Source organism: Lygodium microphyllum, chromosome 8 (assembly GCF_053477565.2).
Source record: "Lygodium microphyllum isolate KBCC chromosome 8, Lygodium_microphyllum_v1.1.10, whole genome shotgun sequence".
NCBI lineage: Eukaryota > Viridiplantae > Streptophyta > Polypodiopsida > Schizaeales > Lygodiaceae > Lygodium > Lygodium microphyllum.
Window position 1 is genome coordinate 98,682,061 of NC_141142.1, and position 12,670 is coordinate 98,694,730.

Consider the following 12,670-nt stretch of genomic DNA (forward strand, 5'->3'; position numbering starts at 1 on the left):
CCCTAGAGCTAGTGTAGAGCCCATTTTTGGTGTGCAAGGCCGTGGGGTTGTTTAGGTGGGTTGTTTGCGTGAGTGTAGGAGGTCTAGCTAGAACCCTAGACTTAGTGTCGAGCACATTTTTGGTCCCTAGAGGTGGTGCATTTTCTAGGAGCTACTAATAAGTAGCGGTTTTCAAACCTTGGTTAATCTTAGGGACTAATCAGTTAGTATATACCAAAGAGCATCAAGATAGACCCATTATTTTTTGATAAACATCATCAAGCCGAGAGTCAAAAATTTTTAAAAAAAGACAAAAGGGCTAGATGATGGGCTGAAATCCTTGGGAGGTATTGCTCTCAATATAGAAGCCCGATACCCCTACAAGAGAGAGGTCTTAGCAACCCTAGTGCCACAAACAATTCATTAGGAGGAGAAGGAAGCTCTAGTGCTCCCCTTCTCCCAATAAGTCACTCCACTTCAAGTGAAGCTACAATCACACCGTTACAAATTCCTATGGCAAATCTAGTTATTGTTATGGCACAACCTATTGCAATTCCTATAGGAATGCCAAATTTCTAACTTTAGGGTTCCCTCTACCCATCTTCAATTGGTTAGCAGAGGAGGATGCGAAGCTTCACATCAATGAGTTCTAGAAACTTATGTTTAATTGTCAAATTCCAGATGAGGGGCATCTAATGATGTTCTTTAACATGACCTTAAAAGGAAGGGCTACAATGACATGGTAACATGGTTTAAAAGCTAGTAGCATAACTAGAATCAATTTGTTCTTTGTATCCTTTCGAAGAGAATTTTCTGAAAGGGAGCGACGGATCAAAGGTTGGACTCGAGAACTATGGTGAGAGAGCAAGAACAAGAAAGGGAGAGACTAGAAATGAGAACTTCAACAGTCACAATGTGTGATCGGGCCTTCCTTTATTCAAACTGTCACTAAAAGAATAAAGAATAAAGTGACGGTGACGGGCACCCACCACCTGCAGTGTGCAGTGGCAGTGACTATCAGTGTAGTAATACACGGGCGGCTAGGCAAAGGCGCCTTTACCCCCAACAACCTCCCACTTAAAGGCGAATCTTCCCTAGTAAGGAGTGAAAAGAAAGAGAAAAAAGATAGTATAACATGTACACATGTAGAGCAGGATGAGGAAAGACGTCATCTCATCCCACGCCCATCAACCTCCTGAGGAAGGCAAAGCACTTTGTAGAGAGGCTTTTCGTGAGCAGATCTGCAGGATTCTAGTCAGTCGAGATCTTGACAAGATCAACAAATTTGTGCTCAATGACCCCACGTATAAAGTGATACCTCACCTGAATGTGTTTCGTCTTCACATGGAAGACCGGATTCTTGGCTAACTGAATAGCACTCATAAAATCCGAATGCAGTGTATGGATAGCATCAATACCAAGGTCAGCAACTAAACGACCCAACCAAATGGCCTCCTTGCAAGCCTCAGTGGGGCTGCAACATACTCAGCCTCTGTAGTAGAAAGGGTCATGCATTTCTACACCTTGAACATCTAAGAAACAGCACCTCCAACATAGGTGAATACATAGCTGGAAGTGGACTTCCTACTATCTGCTTGTCCTGCACAATCAGAGTCAGTGTACCCCACGACTCCTGTATCCTAACTGCCATACCATATGCACATATCTGCAGTGCCCTTCAGGTACCTCATGATACCCTTCATGGCATCCCAATGCTTCTTGCCACGTCTAGCCATATAGCATGCCACAACACCAACTGCAAAGGCAATATCTGGACAAGTGGCTATCATGACATACATAAGACTACCCACTCCGGATGCATAGGGAATCTTGGCTATCTCGGCCCTCAGCTCATTTGTCCGCAGACAAACAGCCCTTTGATACCTTCGCATAAGAAGGAAATGGACAGCCAATCGGCTTTACCTCTTGCATGCAAAAGCACTCAAGGACTTTATGAATGTACTCCCTCTGTGACAAGTAGAGGAGTCCCTAATTCCTGTCGCGTCTAATGCGCATACCAAGTATATGAGTGACTTGTCCCATATCTTTTATCTCAAAGCTCTTCTTGAGCTAAGCCTTAAGAGCATCTAGCTCATCATGAGCTTTCCCTGCAGCATATCATCCACATAGAGTACCCAAATCAATAAAGAACCATCACAGGCCTTCTTCGTGTAAAGACACGGATCCATAGCACTCTAGCTGTAGCCTTGTGACTGCATAAAGGCATCAAACTTATGATACCACTTCCTAGGTGCTTGTTTCAAGCCATATAGACTTTTCTTCAATTTGCACACTAGGTGCTCCCTACTAGATTCTGCAAAGCCCTTAGGCTGCTCCATATAAATCTCATCATGCAAGTCCCCATATAAGAAAGTTGTCTTGACATCCATCTAATATAAATCCAAGTCAAGTTGAGCAACCAAATCCAAGGCTAAGAGTAGGGTGCTCATCTTAACCATAGGAGGAAAGATCTCATCAAATTCCACACCATGCTCCTACTTAAAACCCTTTGCTACCAATCTAGCCTTGTACGCCGGCTTGGGGTGTCCAGGGGTACTTTTTAGCTTGTACACCCACTTGCATGGGAAAGCCTTCTTGCCCATAGGCAAGGAAACCAAATCCCAAGTGTCATTCTTATGTAGGGAGTCTATCTCAGACTGCATAGCCCTCTCGCAAGAGTGACCGTCACCCCTGCACATAGCCTCATCATAGGTGAAAGGCTCTCCTACATCTGTAACCAAGACATAATGCATCAAGGGCTGAAATCTATCAGGTGGACATCTATCTCTAGTAGACCATCTCACGGCAAGCTCTGCTGCCTGCCCAACTACTTGTCCAACACCCTAACCAGGAGCATCCACTGCAGCTGTACGTGTCCAACTGGCTGTGCGGGAGCTCTCGGCTCCTCGTGAAATATGATGCTACGGATCTCAACAACTCTCTCAGGCTGCCTATGCATTTTGTCTTCATGGAAGACTACACCATGACTACGGATGACTTTCCGTGCCTGCAGATCCCAGAGACGCTAACCCATCTCGCCTACATCCCCATAACCAACTAAAATGCATTTGAAACTCTTGGGATCCAGCTTACTTCTCCTGTCCCTGGGCACATGGCAAAATGCCTCACATCCAAAGACATGGAGATGCGCATAAGAGGGAGGTTTTCCAGTCTATACCTCCTCTGTAACCTAGAAACCCAAACCACTAGAGGGTGATCTGTTTATGACATGCACAGCTATAGTAACTGCCTCAGTCCGAAAGCTTTGTGGTAGGCCTATATGGCAAAACATACTACGTACACGCTCCTGGATGGTTCTATTCATTTGCTTAGCCAAACAATTTTGGGGAGGGTGTAGAGGGCGGTCAACTGACGCTTAATACCCCTCTCATCACATAGCTGCTCAAAAGCACGTGAGACATACTCACCCCCATTATCTGTCCTAAGGCATTTTATCCTATACCCAAAGTGGTTCTCAACCAATGCAAGCCATCTCTGAAACACAGCCAAGACATCGGATTTCAACTTAATGGGATAAGCCCAAACTTTTTGAGAAAAATCATCTATGAACGTAACAAAATACTTTGCACCACCCATAGACTGACAAGGCATGGCCCATAGACATCCGAATGTACCAATGCCAAGGGCTCACTCATGCATGGCCAACCAGACTTCTTATGCGTAGACCTAGTCTACCTACCATAAAGACAATGCTCACATGAATCAAAACATGCATAATCAAGGGGCGGTAAGTACTGCAAACCAGAAAGCATTTTCATTCCCTTCAAAAACATATGGACCAAGTAGGCATGCCAAAGAGATACATGTGGGATAGAACCCACAGACAAAACATGATCAAGGGAAGAAGCTGATACAATCAAGGGGTAGAGATTGCCAGCCTTGGCACCTCTCACAATCACAAGTCTGCCACGAGTGATCTTCCATGCAGAGTCTCCAAAACATACATGATATCCTTTGTCATCAAGTTGTCCAGCTGACATGAGACTGTGTGTCAAAGCAAGTACATGACGTACATCTTACATAACAAAATTGCTGCCAGAAGGAAACTGCAGTCTAACATCACCAATGCCCACAATATCAAGAGAGCTATTATCACCCAAGCGCACAAAACCCGAAACAGTACGGTATGAATGAAACCACTCACGGCAAGGTGTCACATGAAAGGATGCACCTGAGTCCAAGAGCCAACGCTATTCATACATAGAGTGTATCTATGTCATCTGCGAAGCACTAGAAGACGCTACTAGGATATAATCATCATCATCAACATTCTCAGGCTGCATAACATTGATCTCTTCAATTTTAACACTAGACTTTGCAGGTACTATGCTGCAATCAGAAGACTTATCTTGCACTTTGTCCTTCCCCTTATCTTTGTGCCTTTCATTGCGCAATTCATGGCATTGTGGCCTAATATGGCCCTTTTTCCCACAATGGTGACAAGTAACATCTGCATTCCTGCCACGGGATTTGCTACGTGACTTCCCACGAGACTTGGACCGAGATTTCTAAGAATCCCGTCCACGGCCACTACCATTTCCATGCTTTCCATATCCATCATTCCTGCCTCTAACTCTAATAGCATGAGAATCACGAGAGGCATCCAAATTCTTACGATTAACCTCTTCCTGCAGAAGAGCACTCTGAACATCAGATAATTTGAAGGTAGCAGTAGAGGCACATAATGCAATGCAGAATACATCCCATGACTCATTAAGAGTACCAAGAAAGAAAAGAGGAGTGATATCCTGTGCAAAAGTGATGTCCTGTGAAGTCAAGTTCTTGAGTATGGCATGGAACTAGCTCAAGTGAGCAGATATAGTCACATTGTCCTTCATGCGTAGATCCATAAGCTGCTTCAGCCAATACATGTGACTCCTTGGACTTTTCTTATCATAGAGATTTTTTATCTTTTCCCACATCTACCATGCACTCTATTCTTCCTCAAAAACATTATAGTGAACCTGTTCTGTGAGAGACAATACAATAGTGGACTTGCATAACTCATCAAGCTCAAGCCATTCCTCATCTCGCATAGTTGCAGGCGGATGCCCGCTTAACCTCAAAGGTTTGATCTGCAATTTCTGCACCAACACCTGCCAAATCTGGCTCTTCAATAAGAGTAATTCCTACCATCAAGCTTAGTGATGTTGAAAATAGCATGATCAATGGACGAACTCACCATAATGTAGACTGGAAGACTGTAGACAGTTCAAAACTGCTTGATGTTTACTACAGAAAATGACCAAAAAATCACCAAAATCCAAGGAAAATGGCAAGGAAAGTGGAACCAAAGCTGCTGCCCACCAAGTACTAGTGAAAGTACATCATTTCATAGTGTTTCAGAATGAAAAATCCATGTTAGTCCATACATATATGCTTGCTGTAATAAATTTCCGATTTCAGTAAAAGAGAGTTGACAGTGTCAAAATCAGATCCCAAGGCAATCAGATACTTCCAAGACCAAAGCGGGCATCATGCGGGTATAGCATAAGCATATAACAGTCGATAAGGATGAATCCAACACCCAAGTATGTCACACAAACATCTGCTAGTGAGTAGACACACTCCCTAGTCAACGAGGCAAAGTGTTCCTTCCACTACCAAAACTTGACACAAGTAGGTGTCAGTTCACAAAGATACGGATCCAAAACTGAGACTTAGCTCATAAGCATATAGTGAACCAAGATATATGATGTATCATCCCAAAAGGTAAGAAGTCCCAAAGTCTCAAGTGTTTGTAACTGCTCAATTGCATGTAACGGGTCAATGCATAAAAGTACCACCTGCTCAATGTCTGATAAGCATTCAAGAATGCTCCCACCGGCACAAAAGCCATATGTATGAACTCAAGAGCTCAAGCCAAGGCAAGACACAGTGCCAATGACATAAGTCCAAGACAATACATCAATAGTACATCCTGAACATGTAGGCGGTAGAGCATCCGTATGTAGCATCCATAAGCATGTAAGACATCAAGTACATCGCAAGATACAACTTTGGCAATCCAATAAATAGCTCAAGTAATCTCCAAGAATCCAAGGTCAAGCCAAGACCGAGCTCCAGTAGCAATAGGCTCCAAATAATGTAACTAGCATATAGTAATGGCATAGGCTAAGCATGTCAAGACCGGTCAGACATAAGCAACATACATGCCATAAGTACATCCAAGACGGAGCATCCAAATGCTTTGCAAAGAGAGCTCAAGCTCAACCAACGATCCTAAATCAAAACCAAGCTTTATGTCGAGCCCCAAGTGTCAATACATCACCATATATGCCCGAAACATAGCCCGAAAAGTATATGCATAAGTATACATGACTAAAATGACTTCAGCCCAACTGTGTACAGCAGTGACTTACTATTCAAAACTGAGAATTTCAGCACCAAAATCAGCTCCAAATGGCTGCCAAACAATAGGCATACATTCCCCTAACATCCGGGCATCAAACGGGACCAATCGAGCATCAAATGACAATGCCAAACAAGCTCTAGCATCAAATGTCAGTATAACACTATCAAAACTACCTGTGGACTGTTATGGCAGTCCCAAAACAGTGTTAAATCTAACCAAATTCTATGCCAACACATCAACCATCAAAACCAAGCATCAAAGCATGTTCATATGCCCGAAATGGAGCCTTTCCAAGTGCCAATGGAGGGGGAGAGCTGCTGTTGTGACTGTCAATGCTGAAAACACATATGGGAGGGGCCGCATGATTCTACCAACTATAAATGCTAGTCTTGGGGCTGCAAAAAATGGTGGCCAAGCTTTGGAGGGGTCCGGTTAATGCCAAGGAAGGCCTCAAACAAGCTCCAGCAAGTCTTGTTCAAAGGCAAGTGAGATATGAAGCAAGGGAGCTTCAATGCTGGCTACCCCAATCTTGTTTACATCCTGTGAGACCTGAGAACTGAAGTAAACCCTAAAGAAAATGATCAAATACCTCCGATGTAATGCCCTGAAGGTGCCCAACAATGCCGAGAAGGTGCTCGGGAAGCCGGGGAGTGATGGGAGCTCGAAGGAGTCGAATATGGCTGCCGAGAAGGAGACCCAATACAAGTAGGGAATTCATGGGTTGCTAAGAATGCCACAAACCAAGCTCAAGAGTCGAAAAGCAAAGCTCTGATACCAATTGAAAGGTAGCAACGAATCGAAGGTTGGACTCAAGAGTTATTGCGGGAGAGCAAGAGCAAGAAAGGGAGAGACTAGAAATGGGAACTCCAACAGTCACAAAGTGTGACCGGGCCTTCCTTTATTCAAACAATCACTAAAAGAATAAAGAATAAAGTGACAATGATGGGCGCCCACCACTTGCAATGTGCAGTGGCGGTGACTTCAGTGTAGTAATACACGGGCGGCTAGGCAAAGGCGCCTTTACCCCCAACATTTTCCATGATAAAGTTGGACAATATTGGCTACATGTTTGTTCTAAATGTGACACATCAAGAGCCCCGTGAAAATTCTCAGACATACGCCAAGAAGATGAAAGAGGTCTTTCGCAATTTTCAAGCCTATATTCCTATCCTACATGCTACCCAACTACAATATTTCTTGCATGGATTGGACTTCAATATCCAAGTGTAGTTGAGTAGTGTTTCTTTAGCGGATATAAATAGTGCTATAACCCAAGCAGAGGACATAGAGTCCCTCTTACAAGCAGCTACACATCTAGGGAAATCTAAATTTGAGCCTTAGTCCTAGAAATAATTTAGGATCGATTAGTGGAGATCAATGTGTGATCAATGCCCTATGTCCAACCCGAATGATAGAGGAAGCATGATGCAGAATGTGCCTTTGTTGCCAACTCCTCTAAATATTGTTGAGCTAGTAGTTAGCCAAAGAGCTCCTTTTGTAAACCAAGGGTCGGTACTATAGGTAGCACCCCCTTTGCAAGTTGTGCAACCTAGTGGAGGTAGCTTTTGAAGCCACTAGTTATAAGTCCTCTACATTAAACATTCTAGAGCAAGTAAAAGATATGATAAAACAATATACGAATATGATCACTCAGCAATATTTCTAGATCACCGTAGATGTTACTTTTTTAAAGCATCAGCAAAATCTAATGGGTACTAGGAAGCCTAATGATGGGGTTCCATCACGATTTTGTTGTAAGTGGTGTGGTAGCCTATGATCAAAAGAAGATGAAAATCAAAAGAAATCATGGTATAAGGTCATCAAGAAGCCAAGAGAGTGACTTGTGTGGAAAGAGAAGAGAGTAGTGGCAAACCTCCGCGAGTTTGACCTAGCAAACACTCTATGTGAAGCCAAATCGAATGTGAATCTACTACAATTAATCCAACTATCACTAAACATTCACAAAGGAGTTCAAGAAAATCCTATAAATGGGTTATGTCATAGAATCTTTTGGTGTCCATTGTGTGTGTAGTGAATGGTGGGATCATATAGAGAAGCATTACCCTAAGGTGCAGGCCTATATTGATGGAATCTTGATAGACAATGCACAATAGTGGATCCCAACTTCATCCGTAAACATTATGAGTATGGATTTATTGGAGAGGCTGGGTTTACCAATCCAAAAAGTTATCACGACTGCTTTAAAAATAGTTGATGATAGCCTAAGGCAATCGAAAGGAATGGTAATGCAAGTATATGTGACAGTTGCTAATACTAAGTGTGTCCTTGACTTCCATGTTATCTGATTTGCAAGGAGGCCAAGCTATTAGTTGTTGCTTGGACATGCGTGGATATTACATTCCAATTATTAGGTAGATATCCTAGTAAAGTTGCTCGACTGATTTTTGGGTGTGGGTTAATTAGGATAATTTTGGATGCATACCCTAAGTGTCTATTGGATGAAAGGGCATTACCCAAAATTAGGATAATTTTGGATGCATACCCTAAGTGTCTATTGGATGAAAGGGCAATACCTCCCACTACGGAATGGAAGGCACTTGAGGGAACCTTAGTTGTTGGAACCTCAAGTTCCAGTAATTCTAAAGAGAATTCTACTATTGAAAATGAATTTTACCACGTATGTTTCAATTTGTCATGCTAATGTAATAGAGCTAGATCTTGGAACTCCCAACGATCCCCACTCCATTAAACTCATCATTATGTTATCTACTACTGCTATGATGAGCGTGCAGATTATGTGGCACTCTTACATGATTTGAGGGATATATTTGCATGGAGTTATGACAAAATAAAGGAGATCGTTTTCCCCCTCTGTTGTTGTGCATATGATCCCATTGAAAGAAAGTAGTAAGCTAATGAGGCAAAAGTTAGAAATAGGACTTTTGAGCTAAGAGAACCTCTTTTTGAGGAATTGATGCGTTTAAGAAAAGCTGATCTAATCTTTCCCATTGAACATACAAAATGGTGCTCATCAATAGTAATAAGGAAGAAAAAGAATAATCCAATTTGCATGTGTATCAATTTTAAGGAATTGAATTAGAAAATGATAAAGAACTACTAACTTCTATCCTTTATCGATCAAATTTTAGATCAACTAGTAGGGCGAGACACATACTCTTTCATGGACTATTTTGCGAGTTATAACCAGATGGCCATAGCTGAAGATGTTAATTTAAAGACGATGTTCATTATACGTTTTGGTACTTTTTCATGTCATTTGATGGCTTTTGGCCTATGTAATGCTCTTGGATCTTAACAAAGAATGGTTGATAAGATATTTGTCGATATATCCCTTGAAGAGTTAAAGGTTTTCATATATGATTGAGGGGCAGCTACCATGAATCGTCATACATAGTTCATTATTCTACGAGTATGCTTGAGTTATGTCATGATTATTGCATAGCATTGAATTCTTGGAAGTGTGTATTCATGGTGCCTTATGGTTTGCTATTGGGTCATGTTGTGAGTGCGGCTAGTATTGCCACCGACCCTAAAAAGGTGGTTGTTATTGTGACCCTTAGCCCACCCAATTGCCCTAGAAAAGTTCACAGTGTTATTTCATCCATGGGGTAGTACCATCAATTCATTAATGCATTGGTTGAATGTTCATTGCCCTTGACAAATCTTTTATCTCACAGCTATGTTTTTGAATGGACAGAAGCATGCAAAGTGGCGTTTGAAGATATTAAAATGCAATTATCCAAAGCATTAGATTTAAAAGCTCCAAAAAGTGATGAGGATTTCTATATATTCACAACTGTGACAAAGGCATAGTACTATTTTTGGGCTATCCCAAATTCGGGAGACATAGCTTTATCATCCTATTGCATTCCCAAGCCAAAATTTGGGAATTTCAAAGCTTCATTACAGCTATTTGGAGAAGGTTTTCTTGGCTACGGTATTCACTACCAAGAAGTTTAGACATTGTATTCTTTATGAGAATGTGGTGTTCTTCACCAAGGTAGAGGGTTTGTGCTATTGAACAAGCTTCAACCCCCTGATCACCTAGCCAAGTGGTTGATCTCTCTGCATGAGTTTGACTATGAGATTAAGAGAGCAAGCTACCAAAGTTGCAAGATATTGTTGAGTGCCTAGTAGATTTTGGTGAGCCTAAGCAAGAGTGGGTTGATATTAGTGAGTGGGAGTACTTATGCAAAATTGATGCAGCCTTCCTATATTATGTCATGCTATGCATCTATTACGCATTGTCCATCAATAGGAAACCTAGTGAAAACTCTTTCTATATCCAAGAAGAGGAAGATTAAGTAGCAAGAACTTCACTTTTCAATAATAGCGGATGTCTTATATAGGAAAGTTGTCAATGAGATTTATCATCGTTGTGTGGTGCCTAATGAGGTACCCTTTATTCTAGAGGAATGTCATGATTCAATATGTGGAGGCCATTTTGCTAGATGGCTCACCACCTAGAAAGCTTTATGTGTTGGTTATTGGTGCCCAACAATTTTCGAGGATGCTTTTGCATATATTAAGCATTGTGATGTTTGTCAAAGACATGATACTAGGGAAAATCATAAGCAATTGCTTAATCCTATTCTTGTGATTTTTCCCTTTGAGAAGTGGGGCATTGATTTTGTTGGACCTATGCATCCTTTGTCTACTATGCGAAAGCATTATATCATTGTGGCGATGGACTACTTTACAAAATGGTCTAAAGCTCGAGCTACGATGAAGGATAATGCCAAGGAAACATATAGTTTTATTATGGAATAAATTGTCTACCGTTTCAATCCACCTAAGGAATTGGTGTCCGATTATTGCAAGACATACTTTCTCAATAAGGTCATAGAAACCTTGAAAATTAAACATATTAAAATTGCCCCCTATAATCCCCAAGCAAATGGACAAGTAGAGAGTATCAACAATCACCTTGTAGGGATTTTATCCAAGACTGTAGTAGAGGGTAAGTGCAACTAGGACAAGAAACTTCATGTCGTTGTCTAGGCTTATAATACAACGTTCAAGAGAGCAATATGCCACACCCCATTTAAGATGGTATATGGAGAAGAGTGTGTCTTGCCCTTGGAAATTGAGCTACCTACTATGAGGTTTGTGTTGAACATTCTTTGTGAGAAGAGGAAGCATTGCAAGAAAGGTTGATCTCCCTAGCACATCTTGATGAGATTCGATTGCAATCTTTATTACATCAAGAGGTAAGGAAGAATAGAATAAAAGCACTTCATGATCTTCGTGCTAAAATGTATAAATTTGTGAAGGGTCAGTTGGTCCTATATTATAATGCATGTCATGAGTAATTTTTGGGCAAGTTAAAACCCAAATGGAATGGCTTATATAAGATCATTCGTATAGGAAAGAATGGCTCTACATTCCTCTTAGCAAATTTGCAAGGGGTGGTAGAGCTTAAAAATAAAGTAAACTTTAATTAGTTGAAGCTCTATTATGTGTAGGGGCTAATGTTGGACTTGATACCTTTGCAGATCTTCTATGATCTAGCTTAAATTTGTAGTAGGTGCCAAGGTAATCTTATGGGTAGAATCATCTCTTATCTTGAGCATGCATATTTAGAGCAGCATTACCACCAAGGTCGAGTGATCTAGTGGAGCAAAGGTTATCATATTACTGAGTAGCAAGACAAATCTTTCATGTGGGAAATTAAGGTCTACTGCCACCATTGTCATAGGGTTCTTCATAGGGTTCTTATTAGTGTCCCTATTGAGTTTAGTGAGGAAGGAGGGATTGTACTTGTTATACATCCTCTCTCTCTGCTCAAGTTTGTCTATCATAAGTATGAGTAGACTAATTGGTATGGCGTGGCATATCAATGAAGCATGGGTCTATACTTTGTACTTTGATATACCTTCACGTGGGCCTGCTAAGCATATAAGTGTGAATGGTTATTAAAGGCCCCCAACATAGAGTCATTATGAAAACGAGAGTTTATTTAGCAGTGCTTTTAAAACTAACATGGTAGAATACAAGGCCTTAATCATGGGGCTGAATATAGCCCGACATGGTGGTATTTATCTTTAATTGGTGAAAGGCAACTCACCATTTTTGTGATCAACCAATTGAATGGAACTTATAGTGTGAGGGAACCCATTTTGCAAATGTATCATCTTGTAGCCTTGGATATACTTGAGATTTTTGAGACGCTGAGCTGTCAGTTGATTCCTCGTCAGTGGAACGGCTTTGTGGATTTGTTGGCAGATCATTTCTTTGTTTGAAAGGGAGCGACAGATTGAAGGTTGGACTCGAGAGCTATGGTGGGAGAGCAAGAGCAAGAAAGGGAGAGACTAGAAATGAGAACTTCAACAG